Source organism: Schistosoma mansoni, chromosome 1 (assembly GCF_000237925.1).
Source record: "Schistosoma mansoni strain Puerto Rico chromosome 1, complete genome".
Classification (NCBI taxonomy): domain Eukaryota; kingdom Metazoa; phylum Platyhelminthes; class Trematoda; order Strigeidida; family Schistosomatidae; genus Schistosoma; species Schistosoma mansoni.
Window position 1 is genome coordinate 55,919,329 of NC_031495.1, and position 8,184 is coordinate 55,927,512.

The 8,184-nt window shown below is 31.1% G+C and overlaps 2 non-coding genes across 2 annotated transcripts; both read right to left on the bottom strand.

The window, feature by feature from the left end:
- Window positions 1–2,854: 2,854 nt before the first annotated feature.
- Smp_tRNA_01425_Gln_TTG.1.1 lies at window positions 2,855–2,921 on the bottom strand. Its single transcript has one exon. It is a non-coding gene (tRNA).
- Window positions 2,922–3,700: 779 nt separating this feature from the next.
- Window positions 3,701–3,772, bottom strand: Smp_tRNA_01080_Pseudo_TTG.1.1. The gene has a single exon. It is a non-coding gene (tRNA).
- Between the last annotated feature and the right edge of the window lie 4,412 nt (window positions 3,773–8,184).

The window sequence follows — 8,184 nt, forward strand, 5'->3', positions numbered from 1 at the left end:
TCCTACTGAATAAATAGCTCGATCACAGAAAACATGACTATAGATTTACATGATAAATAATCAAATTTGTGAGAAGTAGAAGTTAAATAGATCCTGAATTTCAAGACATATTTTAATGGTAATTACCACCCAAAAAAACATCTTGACAATTGACAACGATTCAACTAACACATTAATGTTAAGTAATCATTCATCCAGCTGGTGGCCTGCTTTGAATATCTGGGCTACTTGTTCCTGTCATTTAGATATTTCAACAAGTTATCTGTTTTCTTGTTTGTTTAACATATGATTATGTCTATCAATCGCATAATCTGTTCAGACGCGTTTGTGAAAAGCTTACGATCATTCGCTGTACAAGTTACAAACAAGTACAATTAAATACATTGTGGTGACTGGTGATATGCATTGAAAAGAATAAACATTATTCAGATGTCAATTCTTGAATTGCTAACATCTAACTAACAATCACTCAATATTTATCCTCAAGATTAATCAAGAAATAAGAAAAGGAAACTTATTGAAATACTTTGTGCTTTCTGTTGAGAATTCTTTATTGTACCAGAAATATAATAATAATAATAATAGACCATTCCTAATTCTGAAACTATTTCTTAACTTTGTGTATATATACAAAGTCTCAATAGGTTAAACATTTCGGACATAAAGATGTGATATATAATTTATAGATAGAAATACCAATCAAGTTAACGTTTCACTGGATATGAGACTAGGTTATCAAATAATTCTACTTATTTTGATTAGTTACTTAATTTATTTCATTGTTATCATAAACATATTGTAGTGAACGAGAACACTAGTTGGGAATTATCGAATGTATTTAAGCACAAATTACATACTATCTCACTAAATTCCGATAACCATACAATGAAAAGTTAATTTGCAAAATAACAATCAATTGTCTCAATCTTAACTGTTCCTTCTGCAAATATCTGTTCATCTTCTTCAATTCCACTGTTCATGTATCTTCCTACCAATTGCGCTTCATTTCAGTTCTTTCCTTATCGGTCTTCTGCCAAAATACATTCTATGTCTGACCATCGCCATATATTACTTATATGGATATTAGTAGACCACACTACAATTCGAGTTATTTTAATTTGTCTAATATTAAATATTATTGTATATATTAGAGTAAAACTAGATGAAGAGATAAATTATATGTTTTGTTCTAAATACTCCTTTATTCAAAAAAATGTTGTGTAATACTTGGAAATAGCTGTTGAACGACAGATGGAACGATTCTTTAGATTATTTATTCACCAAGAAATTATCATATTGTGTTAAATATTGCCTTTAATGAATTACACATTAATACAAGTTGTTAAACTTTAACAATTGATTAAACATAGAATAATCAGTAGTGGTATACAACTTAAACAGCAATATATTAGAAGGGGGTTTTGTGGATATTTCAGTATTTTCATAGTTGAAATCATGAGTCAAGTGAAGCTAGACCACCATGGAAAATCTGGAAGCATTGGAGAGGAGTCCCATAATAGGACGAGACGGCCGTTCAGTGCTTCCAGGTTTTCCATGGTGGTCTAGCTTCAATTGACTCATGATTTCAACTATGAAAATATCAGTATATTAGTTATGACTGTCATTCATTTGAATATCTTGACTTAGTGGAAGTGATTAAGCATCATACCAAAACCATTAACTGGTTAACTATTTTTCTAATAAATGAATACAGTTACTTAATTCACTCATATGGAACAATTTAATTGATCGAATAATAGATTGTATATTTTCACAATTTAATTAAACCTAATGATTTATTTACCATCTTTTGATTGTGCGCCTAATTGTAAACCACATGTTTTTTTGTTGTTGATAGAAATGAGTTATTGACTGTACAGGTAAATAGAATTTATTTTTCGGTAACAGTAAAATAATTTTAGTTTTTCATTATCTTTTTTGTTACTAAGTTCAATAAATTGTTGTGATTAGCAACATATAATTGAATGTCAGTGTGTGTATATTTGTGATTTTCTATCTTTGAGAGTGAATATGTCGGAAAAGATAGTTCTTTATTGAACCAAATGTTTTTTATTTATTATATATTTCAACAGATTGTTTTTCCATCTATTTATTCTTATTTCGATACAACGCACACACACACACACACACATGGATATCCAAGTTTATGATCTAATTGTTTATGAATATATTCACTAATTTATTACTTTCTGCCATTTATTATGGCTTAGTTTTACTGACTAAATATAGACATTAAAAAAACAGTTAACAATGTATGTATCATGCACATTGAATGTGTAGACATCTATTCTTAAAATGGATAAGTGAATGTGAACACATTTTGCATTTTAGCAGACTAATTGTACTTTCATATGTTTGGGTGTAACTGTATGTTTTTTTTGTTTTATATCATGAATATTTAAAATTCAGATTTGTTCATTGCACTGATTAATTGACGAGTTTTTGAAGAATAACCTCAATTAATACAATAATAAAGTGAATTTACATGTTATCTATACCTCACCTTAATTTCTGGTGTCAGTTGTCTTGATTAAAGAATTATCAATAAAATGTCCGAACTTATTGCAAAGATATTCATTTCAAATCAATTTGCTAACTAGTAATTATTGAATATTCAGCAGATTAATGTGTACAAAACTGTTTGTACCTTATCTTGTAAGATTGGTGTAACAATGTTGAATGGTCTTAAAGTAAGATAAAGGATTTTTCAGTGACTTTTTTTCTAACTATTATCCATGTCAAGATGGATAGTGGCTAGCAATGGAATCAAGGACGCACGTTTCGTCTTATTTGGGACTCGTCAGCTGGATGTATCTGCATCTCAGAGTTAATGTTCACTCTGGGACTCGAACCCAGTACCTTTCGCTTCAAACGCCATCGCGTTATCCACTCGGCCACTGAGTCCTGATAGTCACTTGCTTGTGCAATGGGGTGAAGTTTAAATTCGCTTAGTATTGTTTGTTTGAATCTTCCCATTAAGGCTACATCGAGGCAATACGTACAGTATGCACATATGTCAACTAGAGACTGACTAGTTACAGTGCTAAACATCAATAGGAAGATTCAAACAAACAATACTAGGTGAATTTATTGACCATGTCTACTAAAAACTGTCTTCAAACTGATCAGTAACTTACAATGATTTATTTACAACAATTCTGAATATTTTTTCCCTCCAACTACTTCTATGATAAGGAACTTAAGTCGGCTATGAACAAAATCATTATCTAGCTGAATTAGACTTATTAAAGTAAGACAAACCGTAGAGAAAGTTTTAAATCGATCACTCCTGTTTGAAAGGCAAAACTAATAAAATATACTGAGAAAACTCATCATTTCATTATGTGAACAACAAAGAAATTTGACCTTTCTACTAACTTTGAAGTTGAAAGGCAGTAAAATTCAAAACAAATTTCATTAAAAGTAACACATAAGAATAGAAAGTAATTTTTATTCAATATTTTAACATAGTTTAATCAATAGTTCTTGTTTCTTCTCAATTCTTTGTTGATTAGTTCTTAAAAAGTTAAAGAAATTTCGATTGGGTATTACTTTAAAAGCTGTAAATAATATAAGTCATTGTAAGCAAAGATGGATAGTGGCTAGCAGTAGAATTCAGGACGCACGTTTCGTCTTATTTGAGACTCGTCAGCTGGATTTACCTGCATCTCAGAGTTGATGTTCACTCTGGGACTCGGACCCAGTACCTTTCGCTTCAAATGCCATCGCGTTATCCACTCAGCCACTGAATCCTAATGACAAGTCTCAAATAGGACGAAATGAGCGTCCTAGACTCTACTGCTAGTCACCATCCATCTCTCCCTGATATGTGTTCATGTACATTATGTATTGAGCTATGTAGATATAACTGGAGATTTAAAAAAATAAATCGCTATTGTGATAACTAGTTATTAAATGATGTTTCCTAAGCTTCAGAGCGAATATCATGCTGATTATTACAAAAATACGTTTTGGCATAATATTAAAGAGATTATATAAGAACTTTCGTCTAAATTAGAGCGAATAGTTTCACAGTATTTGAGCGCCGAGTTGATGTAAGACATTAAATAGGAATAATATATTTGTAAAATCTCAGCGAATGAATTTAAAGTAAATCCAACGTTTCACCTGGCAATCTGGTCCAAGCTTTTTCAAGGAAATATTATCAAACATCAAAATTATCGAATATAAATAGGTACATGGTTCTTCGTTTCATTGTACACTGAATAGGTCATCCAATTAACGTTAATAATGACTAGAATGGGTATATGTATTAGTGTGTAAGAGATTTGTGATGTGAAATGATAAGTGTTAATATAATATATTGTATAGAAACGCAAGTGGTGAGAGGAGAAATTTGGAACATTAAAAATGACACATACATTCAGTTTCAAATTACAGTCTTCCTCTTTGAATTCTCTCTTTTATTTTGTTTAATTATCTTCATTTTATACCTGCTATGACATATATGATTCATATCATATATTACAAAATGTATTTTTCAGAAGGGGTTTTGTGGAGATTTAGTATTTTTATATTTCGAGAAGTATATCTAAGAGCTCTAGTGAGAAGCAGTAACCAGTGGAGTTCAAACCACGTCTGTTGTGAGATAGGAACTCACTGAAGACAATTGGTGAATGGTTGCTCAACTTCGTGGATCGGTTGAAGTTAGACATTAACACCGTCGGATGCCAGCTCAGTGGTCTATCGGTTAAGGGCTCTGGCTCGAGACTAGCAGGTCCTAGGTTTGAATCTCGCGAGTGCGGGCTCGTGGATGCGCATTGTTGAGGAGTCCCATGCTAGGACGAAACGGCCGTTCAGTGTTTTCAGGTTTTCCCTGGTGGTCTAGCTTCAATTGGCTCACGCTTTCAACTATGAAAAATGTATTTTTTCTTATAAATTCACCGTTAAGAGACAATATATAGTGTGAATGAAATTTCTCCTCTCACCGCTTGCGTTTCTATACAATATATTATATTAACACTTATCATTTCACATCACAAATCTCTTACACACTAATACATATACCCATTCTAGTCATTATTAACGTTAATTGGATGACCTATTCAATGTACAATGAAATGAAGTACCATGTACCTATTTATATTCGATAATTTTGATGTTTGATTATATTTCCTTGAAAAAGCTTGGACCAGATTGCCAGGTGAAACGTTGGATTTACTTTAAATTCATTCGCTGAGATTTTACAAATATATTATTCCTATTTAATATCAAAGAGATTAGTTTTCAATGCTGGGTCAAATTGATAGGCTGCACCCCAAGCTAAGTTCTAAGTACTGTGAAATGACATAATTCTTGTAGATCTTGAATAACACTCGATAATAAAAAAAAACACTTCACTACCTAAACTTATAATGGATGGCTTAATCGACAGTCATTGGTTAGTTCTAAAAATTAGATCATAATATCACTAAACATTCTGTAAATAATATATTCAGATAATTTGGTTGATAATTTGCTACAAATTAGGCGAGTACGGATGGACGAATGTAAATAATTTATCTATAACTCATATACTTTTCAAAAAATGTCTTTTGTAAGTGTTTAACCTATACTTTATTGATATATCCTAATAAGTATCAATAGTTCATCCAAGTTTCCTGATTAGCATGATACCTTTAAGTCAAAAAGATCAAACACCTATAAGATAGTAGATTTTCATTGCTGCTAAATTCCAAACGGGGACAAAAAACACTTCAGTGTTTAGCGTTTTCTAAAAGCTTTCAGCTTATGTTAGTCTTAGTTTACTTCATGAAGTGATATTAATTAGACAACTAGTGAAAATCGGTAGTCACTGGACAGCTGTATCGTTGTAATATGATACTTCTATAGTGTCGTGGATGTTCACTGTTGAGGAGTTCCATACAAGAATAAAACAATTATTTGGTACTTCCTGGCTTAATTGATCTTCTAACTAGGGTCAATTCGTGATGTCGAATACAAAATTCAACAATCTCCCACAAAATTCTCCATACCAATGGTATTAGTTAGTATGTGAGGAATATTAGATTATGAGATAGTGGAGAAGATTTGTAGCTCAAGTAGATGATTTTGATTAGCATAATTGTACACATTTTCAAAAATAATGTTCAGTGTTTTTCAAGTCGTTAAATCTACCATTTTCAAATATATCAAAAATAATTTAGTCAGAAAACTATTCATAAATGTAACAAACCAAGTTTCTAGACTTATATTTTGATTTTCTTTTTTTAAATACTTTACTAAATTCAAAATTAAATAACTGTGCTTTAAGGATAAAAAAAGCGGATTAACCTTTTGTGGCCTTTGACTGACTCCACCGATGATAAAAGGTGGTTATAAATGAATGATATCTTGATCCTACTTAATTTCATAAATTGCCTCTCAACTAATCATATTAAAATAAAGTAAGAGTAGGAAGTTGAATGCAGAAGTGTTTCGGATGTGTATATTTCATCCATTCAAATAGCCAAAGAGACGAGGAAAGATGGACTTCCATTATAGATACATTTCAGCCTACTTAGTTAATCTTGACTTAACTTTTATCGTCACTTAGATGACAGCAATCCAATAGTTAGATAATAAATGGAGTAAGCAATGAATAGATATAGAGCACACACAAAAGCGTTCAAGGTTTACTGTGAGTAATTCACAAGGAAGAGTGATAAATTACGTAGAAGTCAAAGCCATTAAAAACTGATGACTTGGTGTTGTAATCTTTATCAACAGTTTACACGTCATTCAGTTTAGATAATAATGATAAGCACTAATTGGCTGTTTCGAATATTTTTGTGAAAACATTTAATCTCTGATCAAGCTTCTATTAAACACAATTTCGTCCCACTTGAATAAAATACAAACTTCACATAATTATGTAATGAAATAACTTGCTTATCAAAAACCAAATTTTCATGAAACAGACTTAGTTATGTTTACTGAATGAGTTTCATAGTTATTACTCAGTTGAATAAATCATTGCAGATAACTTACATAGTCATCAATGATTGAAATATATGAAATTTAATGACACAGTGATATACTATTGATTTATCAGGCTTACAAGAGCATTTAACGAGTGAAGACTTAAAAAACAGATTTATTTACTACCTGCATAACAAAACTCTCGAATTGTCTTACATTTACTCGAAGTAAATTTGTAGAGTTTGAAAAACATCCCTATCCTGGATTTCAAAAAATGAGAGTTACAAACACTCACTTAAATCTCTATACGCGCCAAACAGTTTAGTTTACTTTCTAAATTTAGTAGTTTAATCAATAATACATTTTAAACAAGAAGCACTTGGTCCGAGTCCCATTGTTGCTATCCACACTGGGATATCGATACATTGTTGAATTTCATTGAAATCATAAACCTTGGAATGTCAGACCAACAATGAAAACCTGGAATCCCTGGACGGCGGTTTCGTCCTAGTGTAGGAATCCTCAGTAGTGTGCATCCACTAATAATTAGTTATTCCCTGAATGAAAAATGTTTTTGTAAAAATATATTCACATTATATCCTCGACCGACGAGAGAGCAGTAAAAATGGTAATATTCGGATTGAAAGTAAATTGAAACTGTGCATAAAGTTATACATTCGTTTCATGTATGCCTTTTAAATCATATCTACTTTGATAGCGTAGAACTTATGTATGTGGTTTATTGTGATTCGTTATGAAAAATCAGTATGATTCTGTCAGCCTAATCAATTAATAAAGAAATATTTATTCATGAATTCATATCAATCCATCGAAGTCTAATAAATAAAATGGATTAACGTGAAATATCGTGACAAGAATTGATACAGATTTGTTTGAGATACTACTCTTAAATGTAGTTTGAAGAAAGAAGCTTCTTCTTATTTCACTGTGTGTTTTGTTCCTATTTAATCTTATTCAATCTGATTCTCAACATTTTGATCATGAAGATTGTATTTCAAATGTTTATGACTGTTGATTAAGTCATCTCTCAAATCGCTGATATTCATCTTGTCAACGATTATTTTTCAAAGTGCTTTAATTTGTGATGTAGTTCCGTTTTGTAGAAAACAGGGTTGAAGTCTATTACATAACTTTCAACTGGTAGTTTGTGTGTGACAAAACTACTTTCTGACTAAAATATATTGATACTTTTGATAATATTGAATGGATGCGCACTGCTGA